Here is a 15,947-nt window from a genome sequence, read left to right on the forward strand (position 1 = left end):
TCATATAAAGTTGATCGTCGGTAAAGCAGATGCCAGACTGAGATTCATTGGAAGAATCCTAAGGAAATGCAATCCGAAAACAAAGGCAGTAGGTTACAGTACGCTTGTTCGCCCATTGCTTGAATACTGCCCAGCAGTGTGGGATCCGTACCTGATAGGGTTGATAGAAGATATAGAGAAGATCCAACGGAGAGCAGCGCGCTTCGTTACAGGATTATTTAGTAATCGCGAAAGCGTTACGGAGATGATAGATAAACTCCAGTGGAAGACTCTGCAGGAGAGACACTCAGTAGCTCTGTACGGGTTTTTGTTAAAGTTTCGAGAACATATCTTCACCGAGGAGTCAAGCATTATATTGCTCCCTCCTACGTATATCTCGCGAAGAGGCCATGAGGAGAACATCAGAGAGATTAGAGCCCACACAGAAGCATACCGACAATCCCTCTTTCCACGAACAATACGAGACTGGAATAGAAGGGAGAACCGATAGAGGTACTCAGGGTACCCTCCGCCACACACCGTCAGGTGGCTTGCGGAGTATGGATGTAGATGTAGATGTAGATGATAATCTTTCCGAATTTTCATTCTCTGACGTCCATTTTCAGTCGAAAATACATACCGGACGGAATTACGTAATAGAAATTTATGGTTAGCTCGTACTCAAGAAATCGCACTGAGATTACGAAAGTTTTTCTCCACCTTTTATATTTCTAAGCATTTCTACTCACTTCACAGAGATCACATTACCGTCGAATGAAATATTACTAATAACCTTAACATTAAGAGACATACAGCGCCCTGTGTCCCTTGGCATTCGATAATCTACACACACCCATCCTGTGTGGTGACGAAAGCTGACAAGCAAACATTACCAACTCAGCCTCGTATTTTAAGGAGAAACAAAAAACCCATGTGCAGGGTATAAGTCCCAGCAACCGAGCCCGTGCGAAAATATCTGCCATTCTTTTGATAGTTCGCAGTTACGACCTTGTGAAAGTACAGCTTTTAAAGATGCGCGCGTATCGCTTGTTTATAACTCACTCCGCCCATACGCCCCGCTTAATGCCGGCCGGAGCGCGAAGTGCTGTACAGTGGAGGGCATAAGAAGTTTGCATTTACGATGTCGATTAACCAACAAGCGGTAGTGTGCTACCTCCAGGAGCATAAGGAATGACGGCCAGATGGCAGCGGTAAAACATCAAAGAACGAGAGATCTGAAAAACTTGAAAGATATTCGTCATTGTATGGGGCTATTCGACTACTTTTTATACAAGAAAAACTAAATCTTATGGGGTTTATTTTCTGCTCTTGTTAATACATTTCCATTACATTGCAGAAATCATAGATAGTTTCACGAAGGAAGGCACGCAAGATATAGAGCAAAATAGTGGCATAACGTTCGCTGCTTATTTCCTAAAGGATGACAATGACGATGATCGGGCTGCCCTTTCACCACAGTCACATACATCGAACAACATCATCGGTAAAACTGGACAGAGATGTGAAAACGAGGAAGTAAGTGATGATGAAGCCTGCTTTGTAGATGTAATATCGTCGGATACCACTTTGTCCCTGCCCGTAACAGAGGAGTATATGAAAGTGGCTATCTTGTTTTGTAAAAGTAGAAAGAAAGGGAATCTGTCTTTCAAGACGGTCAAGAGGAATTTAAAATTATTGAAACAAAAAATTGATCTTTACATCTGTAGTAAATACGTTGAAAACCAGGGTATGTATTAACGAAAGCTTTCCGAGGGCAATACAATCCGTCTAGATCAATTTAACGAAGCATTCAGGAAAAAGATGACAATTCGCGGTGTTAATACACAGCAGTGAGGCGTTCAAGCCGCAGTATAGGTGGGAGAGAAAAAATTTAAGGCTTCTGCTGAGTGGTTGTACTTTTTCAGGAAGAATAATGGTCCAAATTTTCAGGCGGGATCCGTTGCTGGGACTGATATCTTGTACATGTGTTTTTTCTTCAACAAAATAGGAGATCGAGGTGGTAATGTTTCCTTGTGAGTATCGCAGAGAACTCGATACTTCCAGTTGGAATTAACACAACGTTCCCCACGTAGGGACTGGGCTGAGTCATCTGTCCCTATTACCGTCAGCTCTGAAGATGCTCACTGATCCACATTTGGTGTGAAAGAAGAACGTTGTGTGCCACGTAAATTGGGTACTGTTGGCGTAAACCAATGGATCGTCAAGATGATAAAACCACTACGAATTGTCATTCAGAACGTTTTCTACTTGCTGTTCAGATGGGAGGCCGCTGAGGCGAAACAGTCGCTAGCAGGCAATTCTAGAGGTTGTTAAACAAAGTGTATAATATTTGGAGAGATGGTAGTAACCATAAAAAAAGAAATAAATCCAGAAAACGTGGGTCCGGAAACGCATACTTTCTATCATCTGTACAGTTACCCATGGAGGTTAGAGGATGTTTGATTGTGAATATGTCCGCTCCATGACAAACAAAGTAAACATCGAGGAAACAAATACTGTATGGGCAGTTTCACTGCCTCGGTGATCCGTCAACAGGTCTCACTACCGTGCATATCTCTCTGTGTCGACGTACTCCAGTGTGCAGATCAGTCTGAGCGTAGGGTAGTCTATAGTGTTGTTTGCGTTCTATTATGCATACTGTAGTTTCAGTATTGTTGGTTGGTTAGTTGATTTGGAGGTGGTGACCAAACAGCGAGATCATAGAGCCCATCAGTCTTGTTAAATGTGGGTTATTTTGGAGTAAATTACTTGCAGAGCTAGGTGTGTATCATATTGTCGTATCCACTTACAAAAATGGCTTACCTGTTATGTTTACTGTTTGTGTGACGTTCATACTGTCATGTACAAGAATTTTTCAGTACATTTTCTTTTTCCTTCCACATGTTAGCAATGGAAGCGTACTACTCCACAAATGATGTGGCAGACATGATTTTCTGTTACGGGTTAGTAAATGGGAGTAGTTCGCGAGCCCGTGAGCTCTAAGAGCGAAAACATTCACGTCGCAGAGTACCACGCGATAAGCCGTTCGGCCGGATTTTTCGGCGTCTTAAGAGCACAAGTTCTCCAGCACCACTGAAGGTGAACACTGTGCGGACTCGGTCAGTCCGTATACTTCAAATGGAGGTGCATGTGCTACATTTACTGGACGGAAGACCTGACACCAATGCAATTGCCTGCAGCAGAAAGCGTGAGTCATCCTGTTGTATGGGCGGTACAACATTAACAACTGCTGTATCCACACCACCTTTAGCGCTTCCAGACACTAAGACCAGAAGATCACAGTAGCAGATTTCAACAGTGTCACTGGCTCTCGCACAAGTGTGCTGCAGATCAACTGTTTCTGTCGAAGATTGTACACTCCTGGAAATTGAAATAAGAACACCGTGAATTCATTGTCCCAGGAAGGGGAAACTTTATTGACACATTCCTGGGGTCAGATACATCACATGATCACACTGACAGAACCACAGGCACATAGACACAGGCAACAGAGCATGCACAATGTCGGCACTAGTACAGTGTATATCCACCTTTCGCAGCAATGCAGGCTGCTATTCTCCCATGGAGACGATCGTAGAGATGCTGGATGTAGTCCTGTGGAACGGCTTGCCATGCCATTTCCACCTGGCGCCTCAGTTGGACCAGCGTTCGTGCTGGACGTGCAGACCGCGTGAGACGACGCTTCATCCAGTCCCAAACATGCTCAATGGGGGACAGATCCGGAGATCTTGCTGGCCAGGGTAGTTGACTTACACCTTCTAGAGCACGTTGGGTGGCACGGGATATATGCGGACGTGCATTGTCCTGTTGGAACAGCAAGTTCCCTTGCCGGTCTAGGAATGGTAGAACGATGGGTTCGATGACGGTTTGGATGTACCGTGCACTATTCAGTGTCCCCTCGACGATCACCAGTGGTGTACGGCCAGTGTAGGAGATCGCTCCCCACACCATGATGCCGGGTGTTGGCCCTGTGTGCCTCGGTCGTATGCAGTCCTGATTGTGGCGCTCACCTGCACGGCGCCAAACACGCATACGACCATCATTGGCACCAAGGCAGAAGCGACTCTCATCGCTGAAGACGACACGTCTCCATTCGTCCCTCCATTCACGTCTGTCGCGACACCACTGGAGGCGGGCTGCACGATGTTGGGGCGTGAGCGGAAGACGGCCTAACGGTGTGCGGGACCGTAGCCCAGCTTCATGGAGACGGTTGCGAATGGTCCTCGCCGATACCCCAGGAGCAACAGTGTCCCTAATTTGCTGGCAAGTGGCGGTGCGGTCCCCTACGGCACTGCGTAGGATCCTACGGTCTTGGCGTGCATCCGTGCGTCGCTGCGGTCCGGTCCCAAGTCGACGGGCACGTGCACCTTCCGCCGACCACTGGCGACAACATCGATGTACTGTGGAGACCTCACGCCCCACGTGTTGAGCAATTCGGCGGTACGTCCACCCGGCCTCCCGCATGCCCACTATACGCCCTCGCTCAAAGTCCGTCAACTGCACATACGGTTCACGTCCACGCTGTCGCGGCATGCTACCAGTGTTAAAGACTGCGATGGAGCTCCGTATGCCACGGCAAACTGGCTGACACTGACGGCGGCGGTGCACAAATGCTGCGCAGCTAGCGCCATTCGACGGCCAACACCGCGGTTCCTGGTGTGTCCGCTGTGCCGTGCGTGTGATCATTGCTTGTACAGCCCTCTCGTAGTGTCCGGAGCAAGTATGGTGGGTCTGACACACAGGTGTCAATGTGTTCTTTTTTCCATTTCGAGGAGTGTATTTACCGATGAGGCGGGGTACACAAGAGATGATGTTTTGAATTTTCATAACCAGAATGTGTAAGTTGACGAAAAGCCATACACAGCTGCAGAAAGACGACATCAACATCGGTTTCTCCATCAATGTATGGTCATGCGTTCTAGTGATGAAGTACTAGGGGCCACACATGTTACCACAAAGATTGGGGCTCATTATCATGAATTTCTTGTTTACGTGTTGCCTAGCTTCTTGAGAGATGAGCCATGCCAGCAAAGACTACATGTGTGGTTTATGCACGATGCTGCACCAGCACATTTCCCCGGCAATGTGCGTGAACATCTGACGTTGACATACAGGACCGCTGGATTGATTGGAAAGGTCTCATAGCCTGCCACCCTCGTCTCCCTGACTTCAATCCCCTAGAATTTGGTTGTTGGGCACTTGAAAGCATCGGTGCACACCACCACAGTCAACGATGTTCAGACACTACAAGTTCGCTCTTCAGTGCATGCCAGCATTTACTACAACAAAAAGTGGGTGTATCTCAAAGAGTACTTGATTCCTTGTGCTGAAGGACAGAGGGATGCATTGCCGTGGACGGACGTCACATTGAGAATCTACTATAAGAAGTGTCATGAATGGACGTCAGGATGAGCCTCTCCTACGAATAAGTGTACAGGTCGCAGAAGATATGCGATTCCAGACTCTTGAGTAATGGTATTTTTTCATGTTGTTACGTGTACCACCACTTTTCACAGTATTGGACACTTTTGTTTTCAGCCACTATGAAGTAACATACAGATTTCAGGAAGTATACGTCTCAGAACCCATGTTTGCTGGACTAGTTTTTCTTGTTTTACTGGCTACCATTACCTCTCAAACTATTCGACAGGTTTTTAACACCCAGTAGATCGCCAAAAGATATTCTTCTCGAGAGACTTACTAATAGTAATAGAGCACTTCATGCTTCAGATAATGGGCTTCTGACTGTGGGAACGTAAGCCTGCTGATTCGAAAGGCAACACCGTTGCAGTTTGTTTCAGGAAACGATATATGTAAAGGAACTAAGAAATGGGGCACTTTTTAGTGAAGACATCGACATCCTGTCAATCTACACAGCTACAAGATGCCAAAATTACTTGGAGATATTCAGTTATGAGTGACATTGTCAGTTCTCTTAATTAACACTGTCCAGATTTATATAGTCGTGCAGGAGCTCGAAGAAGAACGTGAGGAAGAAGGATCCGTGGACGCGATAAATATTATGAAAAGAGTTAATTTGGAGCTAGATAAAGCAGCTGTTCTTATAATCACATTTATCTCTCCAGCACCGATGACAGAAAACGTGACAACAGGATACCTCCGTACAAAGAGAGACCTCATATTCCCAAACCAAGAAGGTACTTCAATCACCAGTAGTGTGCACTGCATATTACATATTACAGTGACACGGCAACTTGTGGCATATTTCCAGTTGTGCTATCACAGTAACGATAAAAGCAGCACTAGTATATTAAGAAGGCTGGAGCGTCTCATCAGCCGACGTGTTTGCATTCCCCGAGAGTGTATCCCAGATCCGTGAATGCAGTTTTGACTTCCACATAGGCTCATTAAGGGCTCATAAAGGGTATCCTCGAAACTTCCTGGCAGATTAAAACTGTGTGTCCGACCGAGACTCGACCTCGGGACCTTTGCCTTTCGCGGGTAAGTGATCTACCATCTGAGCTACCGAAGCACGACTCACGGCCGGTACAAACAGCTTAACTTCTGCCAGTACCTCGTCTCCTACCTTCCAAACTTTACAGAAGCTCTCCTGCGTACCTTGCAGAACTAGCACTCCTGAAAGAAAGGATATTGCGGAGACATGGCTTAGCCACAGCCTAGGGGATGTTTCCAGAATGAGATTTTCACTCTGCAGCGGAGTGTGCGCTGATATGAAACTTCCTGGCAGATTAAAACTGTGTGCCCGACCGAGACTCGAACTCGGGAACTTTGCCTTTCGCGGGCAAGTGCACTACCATCTGAGCTACCGAAGCACGACTCACGGCCGGTACTCACAGCTTTACTTCTGCCAGTACCTCGTCTCCTACCTTCCAAACTTTACAGAAGCTCTCCTGCGTACCTTGACGAACTAGAACTCCTGAAAGAAAGGATATTGCGGAGACATGGCTTAGCCACAGCCTGGGGGATGTTTCCAGAGTGAGATTTTCACCCTGCAGCGGAGTGTGCGCTGATATGAAATTTCCTGGCAGATTAAAACTGTGTGCCCGACCGAGACTCGAACTCGGGGCCTTTGCCTTTCGTGGCAAGTTCGAGTCTCGGTCGGGCACGCAGTTTTAATCTGCCAGGAAGTTTCATATCAGCGCACACTCCGCTGCAGAGTGAAAATCTCATTCTGGAAACATCCCCCAGTCTGTGGCTAAGCCATGTCTCCGCAATATCCTTTATTTCAGGAGTGCTAGTTCTGCAAGGTACGCAGGAGAGCTTCTGTAAAGTTTGGAAGGTAGGAGACGAGGTACTGGCAGAATTTAAGCTGTGAGTATCGGCCGTGAGTCGTGCTTCGGTAGCTCAGATGGTAGAGCACTTGTCGCGAAAGGCCAAGGTCCCGAGCTCGAGTCTCGGTCGGGCACACAGTTTTAATCTGCCTGGAAATTTCATATCAGCGCACACTCCGCTGCAGAGTGAAAATCTCATTCTGGTATCCTCGAAATGTTGCCGCAGACTTCAAGGGGATGTAGAGGGTGTCTTGAGCAACGTATGGAGCATAGGAACCCGTGTCCGGAAACTTCATCTAACGATACTACAGAGTATAGTACATTATAGGCACTGGCGCCTGCCACTAGGTCACCCGTTGGACAGCAAAGGTGAGTTTGTATGCTGACGGGTCATTGGCGGAGCGTCTCGAAATGATGCTTGTTATCAATGACAAAGTGTTCTTGTTAGAAATGTTTCTATTTATCACCATTATTGTCAGGCCACCATTCACTAGCGAATTCAGTTTTAGTGAATAAAAAACAAAAACTTCAGTTAATTAACTTTCATATTTTATTTAATTTTATCTGAAAATCTTGCCATATTTTGCCATTCTTGTCAGTTGCTAGGAAACTGAGCAAAATCTAGGGACTCTACAGCCAAGTTGGCTAAAGTGTGATAATTAGAGCGACAAGTAGCGACCCATTAAACATATTATCGATCCAAAGTTCTACTAGGTCGCACATCTATCGAATCCTCTACTATTTTGAGAGCAATTTGTAACACTAATTTTATCGACTGGAAGAAAGAGAGCAGCTTTCGTCACCTAAGACTTGCTCCTCTTTCCTTTTTTAAATAGTTCCCGTTATACAATAGTAGTTTTTGGCATATTATGCACCGTGGTTTTGTGGCATCCATTTACCTCTTGTGTCAACTGATATGTATAAGCAACTAAGATATTTTAATCGATGAGTGTCCTCTTAATGACAATGAAATCTCTTGAAAGATGAGTACAACGATATTACAATTGTTAATGCTGTCATTAAGTCGTTTCCCAACAGTATCTGAGAAATGACGTACAATTGAAAGGCAAGTGGGGCTCTCGCGTCAGGCTCCACCGTAAAATGTAGCAAGAAAATATACCTAGGCTACTAAGATTAAACGTAATTTCTGTTGGCCATACTTTATTCGACCAATTTTCAAGGTCATCTAGGATAGTTTTAACTGGAACCATATCCTGACTTCTAGCATACCAGAAGGGGCTTAGGAACACTGTTTCATGTGTACATATATACTAATGTCAACATCTCTTGTGGAAACAAATGAACAGTGGAAAGGCTTGATACAACAAAGGAGCTTGATACAAGAGCCCCACTTGGAAGTGTTTACACTGTAATAGACGACTCCGACGTGCTTGCCTTTTACTTTCAGCTTTTTTCTTGGATAATTTTTCCAACAGTTATCACTGTATTCTCTTTTCTAAGGCTTCTGAATGCTTTTAGAAACATATATCACTCAATCAAAAAAATTGTTTTACTAGTTAGTGTGCCTTAATAGAGCAATAAAATTACGTGCTGCTCTTTGAGTACTAGGTTATGGCTAAAATCCTCGTTTCAGTACCTTGAAAGGTTCACAAAATAAATTTTGTGCAACGTTTAGGAGATTCACCCTGAATGTATATTGATGAACCAAAACATTATGAACAACTGCATAATAGCCCGCTGGTCCTTCATTGGAACGCAATAAGCAGCGATTCGTCATGGAGTGGATTCAATAAGACATAGGTAGGGCTTGGAAAGTGCGTTGTACTAGATATCTATGCACAGATCATCATAAATTTCAGGCCCGTAATTAGTGGACTCGGAGCAGGCACTCGATAGAAACCCAAATGTGTTCCATCGGGTTCAAATCAGTTGGAAATGATATCCAAGACATCAACCTGAGGTCACTTTCATGATCTTCAAACCACTGTAGCACTATTGTAGCCGATGGTATCAACAGTTATTGTGTTGGAAGATGCCGTCGCAGTCGGGGAAGACATCAAGCTAGAAGGGATTCAGGTGGCCCGCTATAATTTTCACGTAGTCCACAGCTGTCATTGTGCCTGCTCCACTGACCTGCGTCCATGGCGTGAAGCATGTTTCGAGCATCAATTCGCCTGGGTGATGCCGTATCCTAGTGCAATAAGAAAATTAATTCACCCAGCATAACTGGCGCATGGATGCAAAGAACAAGTATAGAAATATTTCTATGTGTAATGGGTTATGAACGAGACGTGGTCAATAAAGGTCAAACAAGTGCGAAAGGAATAATATTGATTTTATTGTCAACTGCTGTTTACTCAGTTTGTTCAATACGAGCATCGGAGACGTCGACGAGTTGCTGCATCCATAAAACGACGTGATCAACAGTTGGTAGCAGCAGTTCTGGTGGAATATGACCAACGTTTTCCTGTATACTGGCACCCAGATCGGGTACAGACCAAACATTTCCCTGGTAAACACATTCTTTTAGATATCCCCAGAGCCAAAAGTCACATGTATTCAGATCAGGTGATCTTGCAGTACATATCAGGAAAACATCTGGAGATAACATGATAGTGGAAGGTAGCATCAAGCAGATCTTTCACTTTTGCCCCATCTAGCACAAAAACTGTGTCTTGCACAGAGTTTCGGTCTTCCAAAGCAGGACTCAGGTGCTGTACAAGTACTTCCCGATAACGTGCCGATGTCCCGGTACACCTGATAAGCCCCCTCAGTGTATTCTCTTCAAAGAAGAACAGACCGAGAATAAACGTCATTGTGAATCCACACCACATTGTGACATATGGCGACTGCAATGGCTCTTCGTGCAAAACACACGGTTTAACAGTCCCCCAGATTCTGGAGTTCTGTGTATTCACCACGCTCTGTGATGTAAAATGTGCCTCGTCGCTGCATAGAATATTGCGTGGCCACATGTAACAACTTTGATCCGTACCAGAAACCGAAGAGCAAATACGAAACGTTCCTGCAGATCACGAGGTTTCAGTTTCTGCACTGTCTGGATGTGATACGGGTACCAATGTAAAATGGACCACGAAAACATTTTCCGTACTGTTGACCGTGGGATGAACGATTATCGTGACACTGCACAGGGTCTAGCACTACCCAGAGCACGTGTTTCATGGTCACTTAGGGTAGCAGTAACCTTGTCAATAACATCCGCCAGGATAGCACTCCTCCCTCTTCCATGTGTCCCACCAAACTCACCCGTGTATTCGAATTTTATTATCACCTTTAATGACATGAGGCCTCTCCTCACACGTTTCAGTCGGAGATACTCTCTCAGTGCAGCACTGTAACTTCCGACGTTCACATAAAACAGTTTCATTAAGAGCGCACAGTCTCCGTTTTCGATATCCATACCGTTCACTTACGTTGTGGCTTGTCAAATGACAGCGTGGATGTCATACCATCATACAAAGGGTTCTCAGTTCTAGATTTTCGCCTGGTGACCACAGTTTGAACTAATTTGTTTTCCATCGTAAATCGGTTCAGTATTAATACACTAGCATATATACCAAGTTTTGCTGTCATTCGATAGTTACAGCCCCCACTGGACCTCGCACTTTCATTATAGCCACGTTGCATACAGTCGCATCAAGCATCGCACGAATCGATTACTGAAAGACTGATTTTTTTTGCGGCCACTTGGTCTTATTCTTGCTCGTTTCATTTATTGATATCGTGTTGATGCGCTAACTGCTGCAATAACTTTTCAACTGAGCTACGAAAGGCACTTTTCGGCCTCTTTGGCCGCTACGCGATAAATCGGACGCTATACTTGCCGTCCGCGTGCGCGGGGGGTGCGACCTTGGCTTTGAAACAAATCGTAACTTTTACCCTAGTAATTGTTATTACGTGGGTAAATACCGATATTAACGTCACTGTTTTCTTATTTCAGCTGTGTGTGCTCCAAGTGGATTGTTGTTACACAAAAATGGCCTTCGACTACTGATTCCAAAGTAACTGCTGAATATAGGATAATATAATATAGTGCACTCCGTCTTCAGGCCACAAGTGGCCCATCGGGACCATCCGACCGCCGTGTCATCCTCAGGTGAAGATGCGGATAGGAGGGGCGTGTGATCAGCACACCGCTCTCCTAGTCGTTACTGAATATAGGAGCTCCATCATAATTATATTGCATCCTCCATCACAAAAGCGCTGCCTTTAATATAGCACAACCTGCCTACGATATCAATGGACGTCCTTTTAGGCACGAGAAAAAGAAATGTTTATGACTCATCTTACTTAGCCTGTTAAATAAATGTTACAACTAGGTTCTTGCAGTCATCAATCTCTGAAGGAGCTAATTTACTTTATTAAATCTGAAATGTATTGTGAATTAATAATTAATTTCATTAACGTGCTTCGTACTTAAAAATTCAAGATGATGGAAGGGAGCAATATTGTCTCAAGACGTTTAATAATGACTGGGTCCACAGGCTTCATGAAATTTTTAAATTTCTGTCATTGTTCTCCTTTCTGCACACACATTTCACAAAACACATGATATCGAACCAATATATTAGTATCTTTGCGGTTCATAGCTTATATCATTCATACGTATACATCTCTGCCACTTTTGACTTCGATTTACCACACCTGCTACGTAAAATTTAAACGTAAGTGCTTATATCAATAACTCACCATCTTTCTAACGTGAATGGCACATGGGACAGCAGACAAATTCACAACATAACATGCAACTGCTGTTACACAGCACGTCAGAGCTTTATGTTACTGAGTATGTTACAACACCCTACAAAAGTAGCTTCGAAATTTTCACTCTACTGTTTGTTAATTTCATAATTTTGTGTATCTCGTTTAAAGACTCATTGTTTTCAGAATGCTAGAAAATGGCCACTTTTAGAAATTGTAGTCGCTATAAACAACGTTTTAACAACCTACAGTGGAATCTTTTCATTTAAAAATATTGTTCCTAATGCTACGTAAGAGAGGCATTAGAAACAGAATTTTTAAATGAAATCATTCCGTTTCATCTTTAAAACTTTTACGTAAGAGATTAGTGACAAATATTGATTGGATTGTAAACTATTACTTAGCAAAAGTTACGTCAACAAATGGAAAAACAAAGCTGACCAATGCATAGTTCTTAGGTTTTAACCAGTTTAAGTGAACTTTAATCTTTGAGATACTCAAGTTTCAGAACATGTAGATACGGTTCTTGAGATCGTAATTTTGACACTAAATATTACTAGCAAAAATGACACAGAGTAAAGGGTAGATATTTTTTCGTTTGTTCATGTCAGTTCTCTGTTAAGAATTAACTGTAATATGCGACCTGTTTTCAAATTTCGATTTGGACTGTTACGACTGATAGCCGTGTCAGTTACGGCTCTATTAACCAAACTGAAAGTGTTGTCTTCTCATGGTTGCGTCATCGAATGAGGGGCGGCCAATAATCCCACGCAGCTTCTTTATGTCTCCAACAAATATTTAAAAGCCGACCAACGTGAGTCTTTCCGGAGCCATTGTTCCAGCGGCAGCCATGGCACAAAAAACTTCACAGCACCGTATGTGCGGAAATTCTTGCATTTACGAGCTTAGAATTTCGGATGAGAGCTAATAGCACGTAAATACACGCCTCACCAATTGTACGCTCTATTAATTTTATATCTATATTTCCTGCTACTGTTGCACACGTCAGCATGGAGCGTTTTAAGCCAGTCATGCAATGAAAATCACTAACTTTCACGGAGAAATATTTAATTTTAACTGACTCAGTATTTGAGCCCTTGAAGTAGTCCAGTAATCTAAAATTATAAGAATCAACCGTTACACCCTCTTGTCTTTTCAAAGTAATATCTATATAAAACAAATCATTTAATTAGTTACAAGGATATTAATCGATCGAAGTCGGATCACAACTTATTTTGAAAAATGTATTATTTAAATTGTTTGATATGGTTATTCCGTTATAAAGTCCCCTACTTGAGGTTTCGCCATCCTTCTACCTCTTTCTGTAGATGTTCACTCACCACAGTAGCACACGAGCAGCTACTTAGCTTCACGGTTTCCCAGATGCTTGTTCCTAGGCACCGGTTGTTAGCAGTCCGCCCTTATGTCAGTGGATTTACCTTCCCTTGCACTTATGGTCGCTAGAATAATTTCCCCATTCGTCTTTATTCTGATTGTACTTTTCCTTACCGCGTGATGTGTCTGCAGTGCTACCAGACGGTGTTCAGTCCCATTGTACGCTTTCTTCATTTCGTATAGGCTCACCAGTTATGTGTATGACTGCCATTGTGGATGACGTCAATAATTGTATATGCTGTACGCATACGGCGATGCTGTGTGCCATGACGAGGTCTCCTAAGCGGCGTTGAGATACTGGTGTACTGTGCATATCAAGAGTGGGCGAGGCGCAGTTCCCGATAAGAAGCAGTAACCGGCCACAGTTAGTTCCCACGTTGAGTGACAGCTGTCAGAGAGCGCTGCCATACGACATAGTTGACAAACACTATTTTTGTGAGGAGGTAAGCTCGAGAACACAGAGCTACTGTTTTTGAGTGGCCAGGGCAATTACGGCCACTTCTCCCGGGCACTGAGAAATAGCGTGTTTGCATATTTTCTAGTATGCGACCAACAATAATAATCCTGAAATAGCTGGGTTATTGGAAAGACATGACCACCAGTGCAATGGACATTTTTGAGCCTGATTTCGTGACACACGTGTCCATCCTTTATCCTCTTGATAGGTATAGTTAATCAAATTTGATTAAGAATGTGAGAAAGGTATTGATGAGTTATTCTCTAAAACTGTCATCGAATCGTAGCCTCAGATTATTATTAATTTGCTGTTAAGGGCACTGTTATACTAATGAATCCTAATGACCCATTACCAGACAGTACAGAAGAAATGCACACAAAAAGCGTCAACTTAGTACCGATTAAGTTATTAGGCAGTGCATATAACATTAATACGAGTACATGATTCTACGAGAAACTGCAAGTCGTAGTCAGCGTAATTATTTAACAAACAGTCTGGGATACCATAATTCAATGGCTACCAACCGAAAGACAGGGAAAATTCCGAAGCTGTGGGTACCTCATACGCTGCTGACAATAATTTATTTCTTTGGGTAAGACTGTTTGGCTATAGCAAGAAAATTAAAACAATTCGTCATTAAATCAATATGTGGAATATTTAGCGTTCATTTCTGTAGGGGTCAGCACCCAGTCGCGAATATTTTGAGAGTTTAGCTTTCGAATGGTACGTAAGTTTAAGGAATTTTTGTAAGACTGATAGTTTGTGAAGAGAAATTAACAGTATTCCGATGAATGTTGTGACGGAGGTTGTATGTTCCTGGAACGTGGAAGCAAGGAGCGCTGTAATTTTGTCTGTTGTGGAACGTGCGATTAGTGACACTCTGTGATGCGAGTTGCCAGCAAATTTCGTCAGTTCCTTATATAGAGATTTTCGTGAGCACAAGTCACTCGGATTCTCGATCTTAATAACTTGTGGTACAGAAAATACACCTTCACTGTTTTCTATACTGTCACGATATTAATGAACTGTAGAACAGATATTTTTTCGTGGACTATTTTGTTTATGAGGTAGACTCGGAGCTGAGGACGGAGTGTAGGTTCTGCGATCCCATGCGACTACATTTAAAAAAAAAATCGTTCACTCCACCCTTGAAAACTTATAATTATGCAATTAAACTTGAGACAATTGATATGAGTACTGACGAAACTTCACTACAACTTGTGTCACCCACTGTTATTTAATATCCTGCTACATCCTATAGACAGTATATCTATAGACGGATACTTAGCACACATTATTCTAACCACCAACAGTAAAACCGGGTTGGAGGAACGTCTGATGTAGATTAGTGTGTGGACAAACCCGCTTAATACGGAGTAGCAGTAGAGACCTTATTCCACCTTGTAACACTGCACGCGTAAATCGTGGATCGTGTTGCACGTTACCAAACCAGAAGTGTATAGGTTGTGTGTGGTCATACACGGTGCCGGATCAGCGGACGCAGCCCTTGTCTCGCGTGCTGGCCCGTAAAGACGACAGGCTAATCCAGCAGGCGCCAGGCTAGCGTACTGAGTGCGGCGCCTGCACCACAGACACGGGTTAGCAGCCCAGCCCGCAAGCCCGTTAGCTCATGAGAACAATGGGCTATGCGCTCTGCTTACATGTTCACCGCTCCAGTCCATTGCCTGTGCTACCGCCCATTTTGCGTGTGCTTGCAATTTACGGACAGAAATATGACTCTGACTTCGTGTGGTGTGCCATTTCTACTACACGGTTCAGTCACTTCAGTGCGGCCACCACCTCAGGTCATGTCAATCACAACACCTCACAGACGACAGGAGCCAGTGCTAGCAATGGACGGTATATGGGGTTGGGCAAATAAAAGAGGAGTGGATACGATTGGATGTGAATTTTCGGCAGCATTAATGAAGTAGAAAAAGGCCTACAGTTACTTACGAGAAGAAGGAGCAACTACCCACATACCCGGCCGAACCTTGGAGCACATTGCCACAATCTTCACGCCTGACAGAGTTGTTAACAGAGGTCTGTCTGGCCGTGTCCCTAGATAGCCAACCAGAGAACCTGATCTGTCAGTATGAGATTACTTGGGAGCCCCCAAGTCTAAAGTGCATCGCAACACCCCTCATAGTCTTCTTGAA

The sequence above is a fragment of the Schistocerca cancellata genome, chromosome 4 (assembly GCF_023864275.1).
Source record: "Schistocerca cancellata isolate TAMUIC-IGC-003103 chromosome 4, iqSchCanc2.1, whole genome shotgun sequence".
In the NCBI taxonomy this organism is placed as follows: Eukaryota; Metazoa; Arthropoda; class Insecta; order Orthoptera; family Acrididae; genus Schistocerca; species Schistocerca cancellata.